Source organism: Nomascus leucogenys, chromosome 6, assembly GCF_006542625.1.
Source record: "Nomascus leucogenys isolate Asia chromosome 6, Asia_NLE_v1, whole genome shotgun sequence".
Lineage (NCBI taxonomy): Eukaryota > Metazoa > Chordata > Mammalia > Primates > Hylobatidae > Nomascus > Nomascus leucogenys.
Window position 1 is genome coordinate 21360092 of NC_044386.1, and position 24188 is coordinate 21384279.

Consider the following 24188-nt stretch of genomic DNA (forward strand, 5'->3'; position numbering starts at 1 on the left):
ACCATTATCATTGTCATTTTTTTTTTTTTTTTTTTTTTTGAGACGGAGTCTTGCTCTGTCTCCCAGGCTGGTGTGCAGTGGCGCGATCTCGGCTCACTGCAAGCTCCGCCTCCCGGGTTCACGCCATTCTCCTGCCTCAGCCTCCCGCGTAGCTGGGACTACAGGCGCCCGCCACCTCGCCCGGCTAATTTTTTGTATTTTTAGTGGAGACGGGGTTTCACCGTGTCAGCCAGGATGGTCTCGATCTCCTGACCTTGTGATCCGCCCTCCTCGGCCTCCCAAAGTGCTGGGATTACAGGCGTGAGCCAGGGCGCCCGGCCTCATTGTCATTGTTGTTGGATTGCATTGATTGAGCTTTTACTTCCAAGACATTTGTAGCAGTCTCTTAATGGGTATCTCTGTCTCCTCTACATTTTATTATTGGTTAACTATATACAATTTTATACAACTATATACAAACAATTGTGAAGATTTGTTTCACAACGTTTTTACAGCCAGACCAAACCAGACTGATGGGGCATTTCCTGTATCCTCAAAGAGGAAGGGAAAGAAGATATAAAAACAAGGGAATTTTCTCATTCAGACAACAAAAACAGTAACTTTCGCTCTGAAGTGACTAACCCCACTTCTGTGTATATATCCTTGACCAGAGAAAATCACAGACACATTGCTAAGCCAGAGGTCAATATGACAGAGATACATAACCTTTCTAGAGAGAACCACACAGAGGCCAGTGATAATTTTGAAGAGTAATACAATCTACCACATTCTCTCCTGACCCCAAAACAACAAAGAGATGAAGTTGCCTACCAGGTGGTCTGCATGTCTAGGGAAAAGATCATATTTTCTTTATATGTGTTTTGCCATTTCATATGTTGTGCACATTCAGTTGAAATGATTTCAAAGAGAAAAAAATGAAAGCAAGAAATTGCATCAGACTCATTGACTTGTATTTAATTATAGATATATATTGTTGGGAAAAGAAATATTCAGTGTTCAGTGTTTTTAGATCCTGAACATTGTTGATCTTGCTTGTATTCCCATTGAAGCAGAGGATGAATGAAAGACACATGTGCATATAGTTTATGTGTCAGATTATCTTCAGAGCCAGTGTAAAGGGGCTTCTTTGAGGTGGCCACTGTGGGTAACACGACTTGATTACACTCTGATTTCTGTAGAGGTATATAGAATATCCCTCAGAATTTCCCAAGCAAAAAAAAAAAAAAAAAACCAGAAAACTCCTTCCTTTATCAGCCTAAGGCTTCCCTCAGGGATGTAGCTGTGTCCTCTTTTGAAATATATGTAGATATGTAGGTACACTGACTCCTATCATTGCCCCCTTTCGTGTAGAAAGAGTCTGAGGGCAGAAGGCAAAGACAAACCATGCTCACTTGAGAAATTCACCATCAGCACAATAGTGAATCACAGCCATGTGAATCTAACCCTCCAGCTGCAACTGAAATCAGAGGGTTTATGAAAATGTAAGCTGTCATCTGATAGCTATAGGATAATATTTATGTCAATAACAAGGGCCAGGTGCGGTGGTTCACGCCTGTAATCCCAGCACTTTGGGAGGCCTAAGTGGGTGGGTCACTCGAGGCCAGGAGTTCGTGACCAGCCTGGCCAACATGGCAAAACTCTATCTCTACCAAAAATGCAAAAACTAGCTGGGCGTGGTGGCCTGTGCCTGTAATCCCAGCTATTTGGGAGGATGAGGCACAAGAATCACTTGAAGGAGGGAGTGGGAGGTTGCAGTGAGCCAAGACCGCACCATTGCATTCCAGCCTGGGAGCCTGATGAGACTGTCTCAAAGGAAAAAAAAAAAGAAAGAAAGAAAGAAAAAAAGGACAGAAGGAAAGAGAAGACAGGTTCACAGAACTGTGATGTTGAGTATTTTGGCATTCAGATTCAGATTAAGGAGTAATATCCAGATAGACTGGGATGAGCTGATGATTCATGAACTATTGAATAGAACCTTCTGCCCCAGCGCATAGCAGAAAATAGAGATTGGGCTAGTTATCTAGTAGCAGTAATAGTAAAATACTATGATATCCATGACTAATAATAAATAGATTAGTTTACTGAGCACTGAATAGGCATCAGGCATCCTATTAAATATTTTACTTATAGTTTTATACCACATGTGAAGGTGCTACTATTATTTTATCTAGTTTACAAATAAGAATAACGTTTGATGGTCACATGCTACCAGTGGAGTCAGGATCTGGGTTACAGCAGCTAAACTCTGTTTTGTCATCATTAACCTCTAATGCTTGTCTTTCATATTTCTTTACTGTCATGTGATATCGCAGAATAGAGTTATTGATTTCAATGGTGCAAAATATTTTGATTACTAAAAAGCACCATTTTCCCCTCACGAATTGACTGATGTTTTAAAAATCCATCCAACAAGTAACTGTTGAATCCTATAATATACATTGCTTTGTTAAGGCAAATGGTGAATACAAAATAGTGAACACTATAATCTCTGGAAACCAAAGAAAAAGTCTTTGGCTCTCAGAAGTATACAGCAACTACGTATTTTACCACCAACTACATGCCCAACCAAGGGTATATACAAATTAACTATTCGTATAATGAAAAACTTTATCCCAATCATAAATGCATCTCCATTCGGAATAAAAATGTGTAACATTTGAAGAGGAAAGCTTTGTCACAAAACTATGACCTTCAGACTCAGCAAAGTTGCAAAGGGCTAGAGATCGAGCTATTTTACTGGCATTCTCACTGACTTGACTAGAAATGTACATTTGACTCAGCCTTATACGGAATACACTAATTTTCAAAGTCCATACATATGCTTGTTATGAATATTATCTTATTCAAAAGCCCCAACAGTAATGTAAAAAAAAAATCATTGCCATTTTATAGGGGATGTAACTGAGGCTTAGTTAGAAGAGAAATACTCTTGGCCGGGCGCGGTGGCTCACGCCTGTAATCCCAGCACTTGGGATGCCAAGGTGGGCAGATCACCTGATGTCAGGAGTTCAAGAGCAGCCTGGCCAATATGGTAAAACCCCATCTCTACTAATAATACAAAAAATTAGCTGGGCATGGTGGTGGGTGCCTGTAATCCCAGGTATTCGGGAGGCTGAGGTAGCAGAATCGTTTGAACCCAGGAGGTGGAGGTTGCAGTGAGCTGATATCGCGTCATTGCACTCCAGCGTGGGTGACAGAGTGAGACTCCATCTCAAAAAAAAAAAAAAAAAAAAGAAGAAGAAGATAAATAATCTTTTGCTCAAGGTCACACACTGAATCCTGACAATCAGTGTCAGGATTCAGAATCATGATTTATACTTGGTGGGTGTAATTGGAATGCCTTTCTCTTCTTTCTCAAAATGATGCCTGTGAAAACTGAATTATCAGATTTAGTACTAACTGGTAAAGCTTTCTACTTAGCCTGAGAGCTGCCATCAGTGAGTGAAATCCAAACTGTGACCTTACTACCACCTCATTGCTCCACAAAATAGGACAAACGACATTTTGGGAACAGCTATGGGTATAAGTGAGTATGTAAAAAGGAGAGATAAAGAAATATTAGCAATACTGATATGTTCTGAGGTTATTAGGGAAGACCACAAAATATAACTGGGTTTAAAATGGGTCCTTAAAAAGAGTTTAATTTGGAGAGGTGGGAAGATCCACATAGGCTTGAAGCTACTGTAAACCAGACTGGTTATAGTTAGGAATTATGTTGTGACAAATTAATAAATAAATAAGTTTGGTTAACATATGTTTATTATATAATTAATATGTTATGAATTTATTTATTAGTATATATAATACAAAATAGTACAGAATATAAGTGTTTATATTATAATATAATATATAACATATATAACATATAACATATAGTTGTATAAATTATATATATTTATTAATTGTAAAATTAAAATATTTTATTCGAATTTTTTAATCTACTGGGAATTGAGAAAACAATAACAAAAGATGTAATTATGATGCCAAGATGGCTAAGGCATGGATCAAGACAAATGAGGAATCAATAAAATGAAATATTTTGAAATAATTTTGAAATGAGAAATTAAAAGATACCATGACTTCTTGGACGTAGATGATAAGGCACAGGATTATGTTAGACAGTGATCTGAATTTTCAAGTTTAAATTAAAAAAAATTCATGTCATTAACTAATACAGAAAGTTTGGAGTGAGCATTACTTACACAGGGAAGTTGGATTTGGTTTAACATTTATCTGTATGAAAAAAATTTAAATGATGAAAATATTTTCCAACCCATGATACAACTGTACATCCAGACCTCAACTTTATGTTAACAATAATAACATTAACAAATTAATACTATATAACATGTCATAAAATAAGTATATGAAATCCATTAGATTTTATTGCTACTGGAGAGTATGCATTCAAGAAATTCAAACATATTTTAATACTTTAGAAGCACCTAATAAATTTAAAAATGTGTTCCCTTTTAGGTGTTTTATTGATCTTAAAACAAAATCCACTTATTTTAAAACAAAATCTATTTATTTTCTGATTAGCAGTAATTATATATCTTTGATATCATGTCTCCTAGATATACATATAGATATAGATAAAGTCAAAATTGGATATACTAAAATTATTTAATATATAACACTAAAATGTATTTTCTGTCAATATCCTGGTTTCCGTTTTGTTAGGTTTGAACTGCTCTTTTGTATATTTTCAGAGCCCATTTTTTTAAATTTAGTTAGCAATGTTTAGTTAGCAACATTATTGTTTTTCATATTTCTCTCTTAAAAATGATATCAAAATAAAAACATATTTTAGTGCTTGTTGAAATGTTAGGGTTCCTAGTTGAATATCTGACACTGAAATTCTCCAACCAGAAAGGGGGAAATTGTGTTTTTATGTAATTAAATATAAGTAGGTAAAGAAAAAAAAAAGAAAAGAAATTAAAATAGGTTTTGAAATTTCTAAAGCCGTATGTTTTTCCTAGATTCTTCTTCCTGACTATTCCTGTGTGAAATCAAACATACATCCTGCAGAGACCAGAAGCCCTAAGAAGCCTCTCTCAATTATGTCTTTGGCTATGGTATGTCATTTATTTGATCCTGCAACTCAGACTGACTTTAAATAATATAATTAAGCAATTCTGAAATGACCTCATTTTAAAGAAGCCCATAAACATCTAATCTTCAAAAAGGTTAAATTGAAAAATAATGAAAGAATGAAGGCAGTGGGCAAACAAAGGTCATTTTCCTTTTTTAGTGATATTATCCACTCAGCATTGTATCAGATCATCTAAGCCAAAGTCCCAAGACTACTCCTGAAAAATAATAAAATCTTGAAGTAGGGAGAGATGGGTAAGTGCACCTCATCATAATACAATGCAAAATAAAGGCATTAAACATGAGCCAACATAATACAAACCCAATACAAGAGTGTCTGTTGTAGCATCATTCTATTCAATGCTAGAGTAAGCGTACTGGATTTTACTTGAACATGACAATACACAGGCCTATGCTCCTTTGAGATCTCTGAGGGCTTTACATGATAAATAGCCCATTCAAAGTCAGCATACTTATATCAAGGGCACCCAAGGATAGGCATAGTTTCTGATAAATGGCCAGGCAAATTTCATTCCATTTGCAATAAAAAAGATTATAGGAAACTTTTAAAGGATACTGGAAATCACTACATTACAAAATGACAGTTTTTAGAATGCCAAATTTCCTTACTACTGCTTAAGTCAAACCTATGAGTCCTGAGTGATGAAGACCTGTCTAAACATAATCATGCATGAGGATAATCAAGAGAGTTTTATTTTGCTATAAGCTCTTTATGATTAAAGTAATGTGTGATTTGAAAAAAAAGACAATTTAAAGCAAAATGAATAAAAATACAGTCCAGAAATAAAGAGAAATATTAGTTGTACAAAAACATCTAAGACTATAATGAAGAACACTTGGAGAAAAGAAGGCTTAATTGAGACAATAAGCACATTATTTTAAGTTTTTTCATGTGGAATAAGCATCCAACTAGGTCTGCTTGGATTCAAAGTGCAAAATGATGTCCAATAGGTAGAAGTTACAGATTAAAGTCGACCTTCCAACACCTAAGTGGAATAATCAAAAGATGAAATCATTTACATGAAGATACGAAAACATCTAGAAGTGCCATATATATATATGAGATACATATGAGATATATATGAGATATATATATGAGATATATATGAGATATATATATGAGATATATATAGATAGATATAGATTGATATATACACACACGTGTATTTGAAACTGAACAACTTCAGACATGCAGAATGGTAGAATGACAAGAATTGTTTTTCTGCTAATATCAGGCCAACGATATACATGCCATGCCAATTCTCATTTGCTTGACAGCTCCAATTTGAAAGCAATTGAAATGATTCCTGATATCCCTTATTTTTATCATCCTTATTTAATTATTATTTGCAGAACATGAAATCTACTCATTCTAAAAGTATAATGCAATGAGTTTAAATAAGTTCACACATTTGTACAATTATCACCACAATCCAATTTTAAAACATTCACTTCATCCCAGTAAGATCCTTGGTGCCAATTTGCTGCCAGTTTGTCCTCAATCCAACCCCAACCCCAGGTAACCACTTATCTATCTCTATAGGTTTGCCTTTCTAGACATTTAATATAAATGGAATTGTACAATATGTTAACAATTGTGCCTGGATTCTTTAAATTAGCATCATATTTTTGAGCCTCATCTGTATTCATTCCATTTGTATTGTTGTATAGTATTCATTGCTTGGATGTACGCAGTATTGCATTGCTTGGATATTGCTCCCATGTTCTGTTCATCCATTTACTAGTTAATAAACATTTGGATTGTTTCCACTTTTTGACTCTCATAAATAAGGCTGCTGTGTCATATCCAAGCCTCTGTGAGGACAGATTTTTTATTTTCTTGGGAAGTTTTCTTGGAACAGGATCATTGAGTTTTAAGGTAAGCTGGTAATCATTTTTTAAAAAGAAGCTGCCATACTGTTGATCAAAGTGCCAGTTTACTTTTCCATCAGCAACGTAAGAGGATTCCAGTTGCCATATGCCAATGTCAACATTTTGTATTGTCTGTCATTTTCATTACAACCATTCTAGTGGGACAAAGTAATATTTTGTCATGTTTTAATTGGCATTTCTCTACTAATCTTTTCATGTGATTATTAGCCATTTATATATCTGTTTTGGTGAAACATTGAAGTTTTGCTCATTTTTAATTGGAATTTGGTTTATCATTGTAAGAGTCCTGTGCATATTGTAAAAATTAAGAGAAATATGGTTTGCTAATATTTTCTCCCAGTCTTAATTTTCTTAATAATGACTTCTGAAGTGCGAAAATGTAGTCTTTGATTACTTTTTAAAAATATGGTTTGTACTTTTGGTACTATATCTGAGGAATTTTCCCCCAACTCAAGGTCACAAATGTATTCTCCTATATTTTCTTCTAAATGTTTTATTGTTTTAGGTATTACATTTAGGGGTATGATCTTTTACTAAATAAATTTTTGTATTATATGAAAAAAGTGCTAAATTCATCTTTTTTCATAAAGATATCTAATTTTCCCAGCACCACTTGCTAAAAAAAAAAAGCTTTTTTTTTTCATTGAATTGCCTTGGCACCTTTATAGAAAATCAATTGAAGTAGAAGATGACAAATTCTACAGACTGTGAATATCTTGGCATCATTTTTTCCTAAAAATAAGCCAGAGATAACAGGGAACAAATGAAGAAAATTAATGAGGCAGGAATATTCTCTTTCTGATATCCATAGCTCCTCTAATGGCACTGTAACCTGAGATTTGTATAAAAGCCTGCCAAATCAAAATTCAATGTTTAGTTATTTGACATTAACTCTTTGGTTGTGAGAACAGAAAAATTACTTGAATTTTTATGCTTTTGCAACAAGCCTTGTTCTTTTTCAATATGCTTTTTGAAAATACTCAGTTGGAAGCTTTTCTTATCTCTTTGTTTTTATTTTTATTTTTTTGCTATTGCGGTGTTTTAGAACACTTCTATTAAAGTATCTGAGTTCTTTCTATATTTCACTATATTTCCTTACTGCACTTACCATTTAATAGGTTAATTATGTGTTGACACAATTTGGAGTAAGAGCTGTAGTCCATATGGTAATAGGAGGACAGGATCTATCAGAGAGTGCTTTTTAAAATAGCTTTGCTAAGAGCTGTTACTTATGGTTGCCAAATGAGAGATACTACTCAACTTAAGATATTCTTCAGGGAGTAGAGGGTGATTTTTAATATTACAGGTGAGAAAGCTGACTCTGAACTACTATTGTAGCAGCTTAATGGTTCCCAGTGGGAGATAGTTACAGGATTTACTTTTTACATCCTGATTGGGGAAAAGTCATGCTTGCACCCACGTTGTGTTTAAAGAACTCTTTTGGAATAAGCCATTTGCTGTTGTAGAGTGTAAATTAAATATCATGCAAAAAGTAGACTACAGAGAGAAGTAAAAAGTTTCTTTGGCTGAAATTGTAGAATTGTAAACACAAAGGGAATAAAAATTTTCATGGGAAGTAAAATGTGAGAAATGAATTAATAAATATCCCAAATAATGCTATAGGAAAATGTGAAAATAAAGGAAAGAAAAAAAACAGAAGTAAGAAAAATGAATATAGAAACAAAAGAATGACAGCTATAATGTTTGCTTATGACCCACTCTGGCTATAATCAGTTAAGTGTTGTCCAGAGCAGAGAAACCAATAGCCCCCTAACTTACAAGTTTCATTGGCTGAAATCCTGGTATTCTAAACACCAGGAAAATATAAGTTTGCATGAGAAATCAAATGTAAGAGATAAATCAATTAATATCCCAAATAATTATATAGAAAAATGGGAAAATAAAAAAACAAAGAAGAAAAGTGAAAAGTGAAAAATGAACATATATCTGACCTAAGAAATCATGAGCCAAATGGATGGAATGATTTTTACTTTAAGCCTCTAGAGTTTGAGATGATTTGGCATGCACAAAATGCTCATGTGAGTTTCTAATTTTCAGTAAATATAATTGGATATTGTAGATATTTTTAAAGCAGATGTTCACCACTTATACATTGAATTTGAGAAATCATCATTTTAAAAATTATGTCTATACTTGATAACTTGATTGAAGATTTTCATATCGATTGAGTGGTGACAATATACCGACAATATACTAAAAACAAAAAATAGTACTTTGTTTAGTACACTTTTAGCTCCAGTCTACATAGAACCAACAATTATTTCATTTATCCTTATTTCTTTCGATATTTTTCTGAGACAGAGTTTTGCTCTTGTTGCCCAGGCTGGAGTGCAATGGTGTGATCTTGTCTCACTGCAATCTCCTCCTCCTGGGTTCAAGTGATTCTCCTGCCTCAGCCTCTCAAGTAGCTGGGATTACAGGCACGCTGCCACCATGCCCAGTTAATTTTTGTATTTTTAGTACAGGCAGGTTTTCACCATGTTGGTCAGGCTGGTCTCAAACTCCTGACCTCAGGTGATCCTCCCGACTTGGCCTCCCAAAGTGCTGGGATTACAGGTGTGAGCCACTGTGCCTGGCCAATTATTTCACAATAATAACTAAGCAATCATGAAATTTTGTGTACACTTAAAATTGGTTTGCAGAAAAATTTTCATTGACAGGCTTTAAATACATAATAACTACATGCCACATTGCTCCTTTTTGTAATTTTCAAATATTAATTAGCTTCATCCTGAATCTATATTGTCATCATTTTGCTTAATCATATCTAGATGCTCGTATTAGAAAAGGAAATTATTACTTGAAGTTTTTCAGCCACTTAGAAGAATTGTATGCATTGGGGAAAATTGTACTTGCAGTTAGAGGGAGTGGTAAAAAATGAGAGTGTGGATTGAGCCTACCAGTTATTTTAGATGTGTAGAATAGCATCAAAACAAATCCTCTCATTGTGTATTATGAAATAGTGGCTGTATTTTTTTCAAGTCTGATCACGTTCGGTTTAGATTTGTACATCAGCAATAAATCACCTTCCTTAGAATGTATCTTTTCCTTTCATTTTCTCACACTATCTACATTCTCTCAGAAGTGCCTCTTTGAAAATCATTTTCAACCTTTTGAATTTTAAGATAGATGGTACTAATCAGCTATTAGATATCTTAAAATACTTGTGGAATAGAATACCTTTAGGAAAATAAGATGAAAGAGAAATAAGGAGAAAGAGAACAAGAAGACAACAAAAACTAAAAAGAAGCCATTTATTTTGGTAGCATTTTAATAAGAAATATAGTTGATGGCTAATTAAACTTTCATAATCTATTATCAAAGTAATAAAAGTAAAATGAGCAAGAAGACAGGGATGTGAGGAAAAAGGAGAGTTCCTCAAAGTGTGTAAGTCAATATAGGTATCTACTAATTTTCATTTGTTTGTATTTATGTTTTGAACAGATAATACAAGTATTTAATGCTCTAGTGTAAATGCACAAAATATTATGCAAAGAAAGAACATTTTCTTCTATCTCCTAATATGCAGGTTTCTCTCCCAAAAAGCAGCCCGTGTCACTATCTTTGATACTATTTCTTATAGAGATGTCTCAATTCTTGTAGTTCAGATTTTCTCCTTATTTGTTCAGAGGATAGTTTTCTGTGCCAAAGAAGCCAAACTTATGTTTTCTTCAGTAGGATTTTACGGGACAAAAAAAATTCATAGGAGTTCTATGTTTTTGATCTCATAGAGAAAAGAAAACATTCACTTCTCTAACACCCTCTATGTTTATAAAATCTATATAGCAGGTGTTCCAGAGTCTTACAAAGGAATCTATATCGCTCTGGTCATTCAGTTTTTGACCTCAAGAGTAAAAGAATCCTGGAAGCTTTCAAAATAAGCTCTCCCATGAAGTGAATTGTAAGAATTTCCAGTTTTGAGTCAATTACCTTGAATAGTTTCTCTTGGTTTTGAAAAACAAACGCTGAAAATGAAATATTTTATATATTACATCTAATGAATGAAGTCATTTTTATTTGACTGTTATAGAGATTCATGAAATTCTTCTTTTTAATTTGTAGGCAAATTTTTCCAAGCCATTATTTCCCTAGCTGTCAGATGATTATTCATCCCAGCCCATAGCCATGCAACACCCAAGGCTCCTCTGGAAGGCGTCTACCCTGCCATGCCTTTGACATCAGACTTGGCCATGTGACTTTGTGGGCCAATGGTATATGAGTTGGACTTACATGACCTGAATTCAAGCTGGCACTTTAAGGGCTATCACGTGTATTTGCCCTTGGTCTGCTTCCTCATGAAAATCACAATATTTCTCACATAGAAACTATTTATTCAGTTAGATTTCTGGTTTGTAGACACAGAACAAAGTTGGAGTCAACTCAGGGGTGACAATAAATTCTAGATATAAGTCACTGAAATGTTGGTACTTCTTTTAGAACAATAAAAAATGGCAAAAATTTACTGATGAAAAGTACTAAAAAAGCTGTGTGATCTCTAGAAAATTGCTTTTGCATATGTTAAATAATATTGGTTTTATGGATCACTATGCATCAATTAGGATTTTTTGTCAATATGACACTTTTTTATATAAACAAGTAAAAATATGGTGACATCCAGGGGTAAATGTGGGTCCATTAAAACCAAAATACCAGAAAGATCTATTTTACTGAGTTTTTTTATACATTTTGGAGGGCATGTATATAATATAATCATGCTTGCTGATTATATTAAGGAATTTGCAAAGTCTTATTCTATAATTGTAAGTTTTATTAAGAAATATGAGCTGATGGTATTGAATTCAACTATTTTTACAGCTAACAACAATTTCCACCTAGAGTTCATTAATTAATAAGATCAATCTGAACAGAAATCAATGATGGAAGAACACAAGCATTATCATCCACCTTGTGTTATTTCACATATTTATCAATAAATATTTACTGTGTCCCTATGTCTGTGTTGTTACAGCTATGATTAGTTTAGCTAAGTATGCAAATGTATATTTAGATGACCCTAAACTTTGTGTGTATGCATGAGGTGTAAGTGTCACAGTTAGTGACACTCAAACTATTTGGAGATGAAATGATCGAATATGTACCAGAGAGACCACAAATTTGTCAATTTCCTTATACCTCCAACAAAGCGCTAAGTGGTCAATCCATTAAGTTTTACAGTAGCATCTGGGCAGGTGTTTTGGAGTTCACTCACATTATTCCGTAGGACAGAAGGGCAGAACTACAGATAGAACCACCGAATAAGAAAGAGACTAGGGGAAAAGAAGATTCTGACTGTGTGGCTCTTACCTTTAGATGCCAAAGAATGGATCACAGACTAATTCAGAAGGGTATATATCCTCAAATTCCTACCAACACCAAGACATTAGTAATGCTAGTTACGATGTTCAAATGCCTGGTGTCACATCCTATCACATGGAAGTCACTGGGAATAGATTGACCATGGTTGGCCCATTGCTTCCCTGTTGTTCCTTCTTCTTTTGCACTCAGAAGCTTGCTTGGGGGGTGTTGGCAGGGGCCTGGGGGGCGAACAAGGAGGCCTTGGAAGAAGGAAAATAATTATGATACAAAGTTTGAACTTTTCTTGACAGAGTTAAAATTCTGTTTTAAAATTGGCGAGTATAGATAACTTGGATGTGCAAAATTAAATCACACCCATTGCTCTCTTTCCTAGCCACGCCAACCTGCTCCAGAAAAGTAAGTTCCTGTGTTAGTGAAGCATACTGCATGAAAAACAGATACATTTATACATAATCAAATTTTTACAATAAACATGAATCTAGCACACAATAAATATTTCGATGGCCTACTCTGTGTGAGGAATTATGAACGCAGTTTCTTCACATAGATTAAACTGATTTTTTTTCAATCAGTAAATACTTATTGAAGATCTTATATATCTATTCCGGGATATTAGTTGACCTATCATAGGCACTGTCTCAGAGGACAGTCTCAAACTCATTTCTCTTTCTTCTATGGTTTGTTGCTCACTATTAGGAAATAGTCTGAACAATATATTAATGTATTTTGTGGATAAAAGTTTCTATCTCTCCTAGCACTTTCTGCATTAAATTAAATAGCACAGCTAGTCATAATGATACTGGGATTTAATTGGCAAGAATAAGCAGAAGTGGGTTATTATCAGTTAGAGTGCCCCATACACATATTTCTTAAAAGTGTCAGTAATCCTCTCTATAGTGGGTGAGGTAGAGCATTATTGGGATACTCAAGCCTGGGAAACACCTTCAGAAGTAAACTATCCGCCCAATGGACAGTCCACATGCGGTGACTGGCCGATGCAAAGGTATGAGAGTCTGATTTACTTGCCTTCATTGATTTATTCCTGAAGAGTAATTCTAGATTCTGACTTTTTTGTTCTTTGTGTGCTCTGCTGAGACTTTTGGTGCAATTGCATTGCAATTCAACTTCTCCCTCTGCCCAGTCCTATCTTATTTACTCGCCAACAGGGCTTGAACTTGAGACTACCTTGTATGCAAATCTCTGCCTCACTGTCTGCTTTCCAAGAACCTAACACTGACCCTCAATTTCCTTACACACACACACACACACACACACGCACACACACACACACACAGTAGGTTATCTTCAGGCAAGAAAATTTATTTGTGAGGTGAGGGGGATGTGCAATTGTTATTCTCAGACAGATTTTAGCAGACAGAAGATACTGACCTACTGTTTTCCCTTCTGATTTTAGTACGATACCATTTCTAATCCTTATCATTTAGTATGGTCCTATAGGCTTTAGACAATGATTCACACAAGACAGTCTACCAAGGCCTATGCACAGTTTTATAGGCCTCTTGTCAATGATCCATGATAACTAGGATTGTAAGTTGGGGGAGTTATACTTGAACCCCTGCTGCTCTGTGGGCTTATGTGCTTGCTTGTTTCAACTTTGAATTATTTAAGGTAAACTAAGATACTATTAAATAGAAACCAAAATATATAGTGCTTCAGATACAATAAAATATTATTTCTTTCTTTGCAATTTTCAAAATGTGGCTTCCAGGATCACAGCAGGCCTCATCATACCAATCAGTGGAATGGGGAAAAAGGTATGCCAGAGAATGCTGGGAATCGATCACACACACGGCCAATAGTTGAACTACACACCTCTCCTTAAATGCCATTGAATAAAATGTTGCTACATGGGTGTGCCTAATTCCAAGGCAAGTGTCTAGGAGAAAGGGAATAAAAGATATTTGTGAATAACTACTACTTCTGCCACACAACTATACCTGATAACATTGAGTTGTGTTAATGAGCAGTTCATTAATTTAGAAGAATCTTGAATAGTAAACACACAGAAGTTGTCAAATTGGAGCAGGGACAAATGGCAATCACCAATGTACTTTTAGTGTCTGTTACCATAATGCAGAAATATTATGTGCTAATACATTTTGAAAATTTGTGGCAAAATGAGCACTTAACTTCAAGCCTGCTCCTCTTAAATGTACTAAGACCTTAAATTATTATTGCTCCTTTCCTTCAATTAGCCAATAAAACAAGTATATACTCTTACAATTCTAGATAATTTACAATTATAATTATCATTTCTGTGGAATATAGACTACAAAGAGGCCTGAGGTAGCTTGGAACTACTTTCCTTTGAGCATTATTAAAAGTATGTATTAAGAGGGCACATACTTTGATCTGCTACTGTGTGATGGCTTAAGGCTACAGCAAATTTGCTAGAAAGTAGAAAAAAAAAAGATACCGTCTTATAGTAAGCCTGTTTAGATATTCTGCATACCCACTGGAAGAAAAAAAATCTGTGAGTGGCTTTTTTTGACTTAATGTTAATTGATTTTATTCAATTTTGTGAAAAGCTTCCTCAATTTTTAGTCTCCATTCATATTTTCTTTCTCAGAATCACTGTTATGCCCCTGTCTTAGTCCATCAGAGGATTTTTAAACAGAATATTTTGTAATATAGAAATATAAGTTTATGCATTTGCTAGGCAATTTGATTTTTTTTTATTTTTATTATTATTATTATTTTTTGAGATGGAATCTCACTCTGTCGCCCAGGCTGGAGTGCAATGGCCCGATCTCGGCTCACTGCAAGCTCCACCTCTTGGGTTCATGCCATTCTCCTGCCTCAGCCTCCCGAGTAGCTGGGACTACAGGTGCCTGCCACCATGCCCGGCTAATTTTTATTTATTTATTTATTTTTAGTAGAGACAGGGTTTCACTGTGTTAGCCAGGATGGTCTTGATCTCATGACCTCGTGATCCACCCGCCTCAGCCTCCCAAAGTTTGGGGATTACAGGCATGAGCCACCACGCCTGGCCTGATTTATTTTTAAATAGTGAAAGATAATGAAATCTATAGGACAAATTTAATTTACATGAAATAAAACATTGAATCTAATGATAACACACAGATACGTGCTTCTCTTCTCATCTGTGCTTCTTACTTGCTTCTTACTTTTCTCCTAATTTCTCCACTTTCACATAATTTGACACAGAATACTTGAGACTATGTAATTTATAATAAATAGAAATTTATTAGCTCACAGTTCTGGAGGCTGGGAAGTCCAAGATCAAAGCCAATAACCAGTAAAAACCTTCTTGCTATATTAAAGCATGGCAGAAGGCAGAAAGGCAAAGAGAGCTGATTCCCAAAAGCCTTTAATTAAGGAATTAAATCTACCCAAGAGCATAAAGCCCTCATGGCTCTAATGACTTGTTAAATGTCCTACCTCCCAATAATTTTACAATAGCAATTAAATTTCAACATGAATCTTGGAGGGGATATTCAAACCATAGTAGGCCTCAAAGTCACAATTCATAAATTTGGATGAAGTTGTCCCATTTCTAAATTTTATGAAACAAACAGTTGCAATGGGGAACCCATTTTCTTCACTGGTACCTTGTATATTACTAAGCATGCATAATATAAATGGGTTTTAGAAATATTGTAAAAGGCCGGGCATGGTGGCTCACATCTGTAATCCCAGCGCATTGGGAGGCCGAGGCAGGCGGATCATGAGATCAGGAGATCGAGACCATCCTGGCTAACATGGTGAAACCCTGTCTCTACTAAAAAAATACAAAAAAAATTAGCCAGGCATGGTGGCAGGCACCTGTAGTCCCAGCTACTTGGGAGGCTGAGGCAGGAGAATGACATGAACCCAGGAGGCGGAGCTTGGAGTGAGCAGAGCTTGTGCCACTATACTCCAGCCTGGGTGACAGAGGGAGACTCCATCTCAAAAAAAAAAAAAAAAAAAAAAAAAAAGAAATATTGAAATATTGTAAAAAATCTGCTATATGGACTCAACTAGTGCCATGACAAAATAGCAGAGCTAGAAGTCATATATACGAAACCAAAAGCCTGGCTATGCAATGTTTGTCCAATTATTAGTTATAAAAATTATAATAGGATAATTTATTTCTCATAGAGGCCTGATGAAAATAAACACTCTCTTCTCTCAGAAGCACGATAAAGCCCCCAAATCTTACAGCTTATGTATAAAACATATTGTTAAATTTGTCCCAATTTTGACACAAATCCTAAGATATTAGTGCCTTTACATAAAGATAGTTCTTAATATAACTATCCAACCAGAAAAAAGATGATATTTTTATTATTTTAAATACAACTATACTAAATCATTGTTTTGTGAAGAAGTGATGAGAAATTATTCAGATAAGCATTTAGGGGAAAAATATTATTACAGAGTGATGTGACAGGTAAATGATTCATTAGCTTTTAATTTTCCTAGATTTTTTAACTTTAAAAAATTTGTTGAGTTTTTTTTCTCATTCTACATAAACATCCACTTACTTTGCCTAGTGTTATATTTGTAATTTTGTTTTCTTTTTCTTATACAAGTATCCCCAATTTTAAAATATATTTCACCATAATATCTGGATTTGTACTAATTTAGGAGTATATTGTTTCTTACTTTTTATTCCCTTTTGATGTCAAAATTAGGCCTCTGAGATGATTTTTCCTTTTATGGCAGACACTGAAACAATTACAAAAAAATAAAGAAGAAACTTGACTTAGAGCAGAATTAACTGATTAAGAAGCAAAGCTGGAAAGTGAATTTTTCTATTATCCATACTAAGTGATAGTTAATATGAGTGAGAAAATTGCCTGTCTGGAGAGAAGGTGTGGAGGAATGCATTTCTGCAAGAGAGAAGATGAAGAAAGTTGAAAATGTCATTGCCAGGTTGTTCCTGAATGTGAACACTCCACTATTCCATCACCGGAAAGTCCTGGACTTGGATGTTTCTCCCAATAGAGAGAGGAGGATTGTATTCAGTGATCATGTGGATGATTCTTTCACAAATGTTTATTCTCTGCTTCCTACTGTGTTTGGTATTTGCTTTCACAGGCCATTATGGTTTGACCATGTGACTGACTCTGGCCAATGGGATGTCAGCACACCTGACTCAAATGAAGGCTGAGTCAAGGTGTAACGGAGCTTTTTCTTTAATGTTTCTACTACTTTCTTGAGAAAATCATGTTTTGGGTATTAAAAAGGACTCTTCTTGCACCCTGGCAAAGATTCCCCGCTTATCCAAAGTTTGTTCAGACCAACTGAGCCCTTACTTTGTCTAACCCTCCTCTTTGTGTCCATGTGTGACTAAAGGATCCCAGCTTCAGAAAAGAATCTTGCTAAAGCAGCTGATTAAGAATCTTCCCATCCTTGATATCCAGTTAAGCTTCTCTTCCTCCACCCTTGATATCTAATCATGTTCCTCATCTCCTTCACTCTTGCTACCTAACCAAGTTTCTCTTAATAATTTTCCCTTCACTGAGTCCTTATGTGTCTGTGGAATATAAATTCCCAGTTGTTCCTTTTGTATTAGGAGTTGAATTCAGTTTTTCTCCACTATTCCAACAGTCTTGAAGAAAGACTTGTTTGCCTATTTAACTGGTCAGGTGCAATGCTTTTTTTGTAGTTGCCCGCTGATCACAAGCAACACATACGCTAGAGCCATCTCACTGAAGCCACAGAACTCTAGCTTGAAACTGATAAAAGAAATGTTATTTCCAGGCCAGGTGCGGTGCCTCGCGCCTGCAATCCCAGCACTTTGGGAGGCCGAGGCGGGCGGATCATGAGATCAGGATATCGAGACCAACCTGGCCATCACGGTGAAACTCCATCTCTACTAAAAATACAAAAAATTAGCCAGGCGTGGTGGCAGGCACCTGTAGTCCCAGCTACTCGGGAGGCTGAGGCAGGAGAATGGCATGAACCCGGGAGGCGGAGCTTGCAGTGAGCCGAGATAGTGCCACTGCACTCCAGCCTGGGCGACAGAGAGAGACTCTGCCTCAAAAAAAAAATAAAAATAAAAATAAAAATAAAATGCTATTTCCATGCCACTGAGTTTTAGAAAGTTTACTGACCAATAGTAGCTTGGCAATTATAAATGTTTTAGACAATATTCAGGATATTAACAAAAATTTGTTCTTCTCCTTATCAAAACAAAATTTAAAAAAGAAATGAAATTGTATATTTTCCAAGGAGAATATATTACAAGGAATATTCATTATGGTTACATTAAGACGTCAAAAATAAATTATGCTTCTGAGTAATGTTTGTTTAGTAATAACACATTTATACCTGAGGGATTTGTCTCAAATCCTTAATTCTAGAAAATTTTGAGTGTTTCAATAGCTAGTTCATGACATGGGGTTTTATGGGAGCATCATGGTTTGTGGTGTTTGGATGGATATTTGAAAAATAAGTCATTTTTTGAAATGTTTCGATAAACCCTTGAGTAAAAAGTGCATTTTTTTGAATTTTATTTTGAAAAAAGTATCAATTAAACTAAAAACTGAGGAATCTTGAGTAAATACCTTAAACTTAATTGGTCTTTTCACTGGGAAAATGAGGGAAGTTGGACAGTGTTGTTCCACAGCCCTTTCCAGACCAAGAAATCCATGATTGTAAGTATTCATTCTGAGCACTCACTGAGCATAGACTCATAGGTCTTACGTGGATATAAAATTCCTGACTCTAAAAAGTAACAGTATGGTTAGGGAAAAAAAAAAGTTCTATATACAAGATAGTGAATACTATCAGTTAAAACATATTAAACAGACTACATATTTCATTTGTGTTCTGAGAAGGGAAAGTTTGATGTAGGGTAGGATAAAAGAGTGAATCACAAGGACAAAGATTCCCTGCATTCATTTTAGGATAAAACAGGAATGTCTAACGGAGGAACAACGTCCCTTTGGCTGGCAGGAAGGATTCTCTACATTCGCCTTGAGTTGGCATCAGACCTGGAATTTTAAACATCACATTCAAACTGTATTATTGATGTTTCTGCTTAATGAAGCGGCCTTTATTGAGAACCCTGCCTCTTGCAGGCAGAAATAACTAAAAAGGTAAATTCAATTCCTGTATTTGAATCAGTTATTATTTTTTCTTCCAGAACTTATTAGGCTAGCACACTGCTCAATAGGTTTAAAATAATGAGTTTATCATTTTTTCTATGATGTGTATGTTATTAATTGTGAGCTCATTCTCTATTGCCACTCTTTTCTTAGAACGTAAATAAAGGGATATTGACCATACTGAAAAACTATTGATGGATGCCAATATTTTCACTATATCATTACTTATATGCAATGGAAAAGAAGCTTCTATGTTTTCTGTGAGGAAGTAGCATAAAATCTATACTGAGGGACTACTTTAGGGTACTAATAATGTTCACCAAAAAGAAATAAAAGAATATACGTTGTTGCCAGTGACTTTTGCAAGTTAATTTAATGGCTAAAATTTCCTTAAATGTATAGTTGTAATGTTCACTTCTGTTCATTTCTGCCACATCATACAAAGGATTTTTCCCCCTAGGTCAGAAGTTTGAACTAAACTTGGTATTATCTTAAATGTTTGTAGTAGCCTTTAGAGGGAAGCCTGCCACTTTATTCACGGTGTGAGGTTGAGTACAAATGATGAGGAACAGACAACTTTTAAACATGCGTAGAGACTGACATAGTCAATGTTTTAGTTGTATGTAGGAGAATTCATAACACATAAATCCAAACCTTTTCTAGCTACAGATTGAATAGGTGATATCAGTTAGACTGAGGACATCATGTAAATTAAATTTTCTCTCCATGTATTTTGTGAGACATCCCCACATTCAGATATTTGACAACCAAATGCTCTTTTCCTGGATCCCATGCTTTAAAGCAATTTATGTCCTATTAACACAATTTCTTTCCCCCCCAAGCATAAGTCAATTTAGTATATTCTATTTTTTAAATTGTTTCTTATCTCAGCTTTTATTGCTCTCATTTTTAATTAAAAAATATTTTAAATAATGGATACATAATAGTTGTCCATATTTATAAGGTATAGGTGATGTTTTGATGTAAGCAAACAATGAGTAATAATAAAATCAGGGTGATCAGGGTTTCCATTACCTCAGGCATTTATTATTTCTTTGTGTTAGAAACATTCCAATTTTATATACAACAAATTATTGTTGACTATAGTAGCCCTATTGTGCTACTGAATACTAAATCTTATTTCTTCCATCTAACTGTATTTCTGTCCCTATTAATCATCCCTTCCTTAGCCCCCTTCCCTCTACCCTTATTCAGTCTCTGGTAACCATCATTCTACTCTCTAGCTCGTTGAGTTCAATTATTTTTTTAGCCCCCACCTATGCATAAGAACATGTGACATTGGTCTTTTCTGTATTTGGCTTATTTCACTTAACATAATGTCCTCCACTTCCATTGATGCTGTTGCAAATGACAGGATTTTATTCCTTTTTGTGGCTGAATAATATTTCATCGTGTATATTTATTTCATTGTTTTTAATCTATTCATCTGACGATGGACACTTAGGTTGATTTCATCGCTTGGCTATTGTGAATAGTGCTGCAAAAACATGCGGGAGTGTAAGTATCTCTTTAATACACTCATGTATTCTCCTTTGCACCTACCCAGAAGTGGGATTGCTGGATCATATGATAGTTCAATTTTTAGTTTTTTGAGAAATCTCTATACTGTTCTCCATAGAGGCAGCACTAATTTACATTCCCACCAATAGTGTATGAGGGTTTCCCTTTCTCCACATCCTCATCAGCATCTGTACTTGCCTGCCTTTTTGATGAAAGTTATTTTAAATGGGGTGAGATAATGTTTCATTACAATTTTGATTTGCATTTCTCTAATGATTAATAATATCAAGCATTTTTCATATACCTGTTGGCCGTTTGTATGTCTTCTTTTAGGAAATGTCTATTTGTCCATGTTAATCAAATTTTTTTTTCTATTGAGTTGTTTGAACTCCTTATATATTCTGGTTATTAATGTTTTGTCAGGTGGGTAGTCTGCAAACATTTTATCCTGTCTGTCTGCTGTCTCTTTCACAGAATGGGAGAAAATATATGTTCTCATGATTTATTCTAAACTTTACCTCTCTTCCAAATCCTAGGTGTTCTATTTTACTATTATTTTTCTTCGTTTTTATGGATATTGTCTTATTTCTTTTAATTACATAAATGAAACTGAATCCATAGCCTAAAAAATGTATAGCCAATTCCGTTTATTCTAACTCCCAACACCCATCCACTTCATTCTCCAGAAACTATCAATTTGCTGATCATTTTATTGCTGATCATTTTTCAACATGGTCTTATAAAATAGATAATGCTGACTTCATTAGTTTTCAGTAAATGGTGTCATAATGTACTTACTTTTCTGCAACTCATGTTCTTACTTGCAGTATATTTTGGAATCTAAACATGGCAGTACATGTAGATTATCTGTGTCAATATTTATCTATTGTATGAACTAAGAAGTAGTCTTTTGATCAACTGCATTTTACTTATGAATATAAATGCCGTCAAGATGCCCTCCAATGAAGCTTATGAAGATACATTGCCATCAGTTTTTTTTAGGGTTCTCACTTTCCCACCACGTTACTCATACCTGATATTATCAAACATTTTTATTGTCCTTATCTGATATTGAAATAATGTTTTTCATAATGTTTTAATTTGCCTATTTCTATTTTTTGTGTGACTGACAAAATTTCCTTTTTTCCGTGTTTTTTTTCTTTCTTTGTGAATTATTTGCTCCTACCTTTGTTCATCTTTCTTACCAGATTTTGATTTTCATTTTTATTTCTTTTCTTTTGCTTACATACATCTATATATTCTAGATATTTATCCTCAGACTTCTTTTCATAATGCATTTATTTTCTTCTGGTTTGTAATGTTTACCTTTTGTGCTTTTTGTGCATTCTGATGTAAAACTTATTTATCCATGATATAAGGATTTTGTTCACACAAAATCTTTTTTTTTTTTTTGGAGACGGAGTCTTGCTCTGTCGCCCAGGCTGGAGTGCAGTGGCGCAATCTCTGCTCACTGCAAGCTCCGCCTCCCGGGTTCACGCCATTCTCCTGCCTCAGCCTCTCCGAGTAGCTGGGACTACAGGCGCCTGCCACCACGCCCGGCTAATTTTTTTTTTGGATTTTTAGTAGAGACGGGGTTTCACCGTGGTCTCGATCTCCTGACCTCGTGATCCGCCCGCCTCGGCCTCCCAAAGTGCTGGGATTACAAGCGTGAGCCATCGCGCCCGGCCCCACACAAAATCTTTAAATGGACTATATAAATGTGTGTATATACGTATGTGTGTGTGTCTATACATGTGTGTATTTTCTCATTTTCTTAATTTCTATGCATACTAGGGAAGGCTTTTCATTTTTAATTACACATAAATATAATGATATAAAAATAGTTGGGCACCTATAGTCCCAGGTACTTGGAAGGCTGAGATGGGAGAATCGCTTGAGCCCGGGAGTTGGAGACCAGCCTCGGCATCAAAGGGAGACCTGGTCTCTAAATATATATTTTTATATATTAGAATAATTGCTTTTAAATTAATAATTTTAAAAGTGATTTTAATCTATGACCCAGTTATCTCCTTTTTCAGGGAATACCTTAAATTCCTTAAAAATATTATATCCTTAAGGATTTGAATATAGGCTGGGTGTTATGGCTCACACCTGTAATCTCAGCACTTTGAGAGGTCAAGGTGGGCGGATCTCCTGAGGTCAGGAGTTCTAGACTACCCTGGCCAACATGGCAAAACCCCATATCTACTAAAAATGCAACAATTAGCCAGGTGTGGTGGTGGGCACCTGCAATCTCAACTACTCGGGAGGTTGAGGCAGGAGAATCGCTTGAACTCAGGAGGTGGAGGTTGCTGTGAGCTGAGATCACGCCACTGCACTCCAGCCTGGGCAAGAGAACGAGACTCCACCTCAAAAAAAAAAAAAAAAAAGAAAAAAGATTTCCAGGTTTGCATCTAAAATATAAATGTTATATTTTAATTAAATGCCAAATATTTAATACATCATTATTCTATTGTGAATATAATCTATTTTTCTATTTACATTTCTATTTGGTTATGTAGTAATAAGAATATTTTAAATTAGTTTAAATAATTTGTTAGTCGATTATCTTAGGATTTCTATGTAGACATTTGCATCGTCTACCCATATTAATATTTTGACATTATAATTGACTTTTTATTTATTTTTTACATTCTTATTGCATTGTCTAGGCCACATATAGAAATTAAATACTATTGAAAATGTAATGGGAGAACTTGTAATATCTTATCTACAGACATATGTGTACTGTAGTTCTCTTGTGAATGTACAATTTATCAAGTTGGAAAAATATTTTATATTTTTACTTTTTAATAGTTATGTGTTTGATGCTCGTTAAAATACAGAACAAGTATTATATATCACGTGTTATTTTGACATCATTGAGATATTCATATTGTTTTTCTCTGTTACTCAAAATGGTGAATTAGATCATATATTTTCTCACGGTGGACTATCTCGACTCAATGAAATCTGATATGAAATAGAGAGTTGCAGGAATTTTTTTTTTTTTTTTTTTTTTGAGACGTAGTCTTGCTCTGTCGCCCAGGCTGGAGTGCAATGGCATGATCTTGGCTCACTGTAAGCTCCGCCTCCTGGGTTCATGCCATTCTCCTGCCTCAGTCTCCCGAGTAGCTGGGACTACAGGCGTGTGCCACCTCGCCTGGCTAATTTTTTGTATTTTTAGTAGAGACGAGGTTTCACCATGTTAGCCAGGATGGTCTCGATCTCCCGACCTCGTGA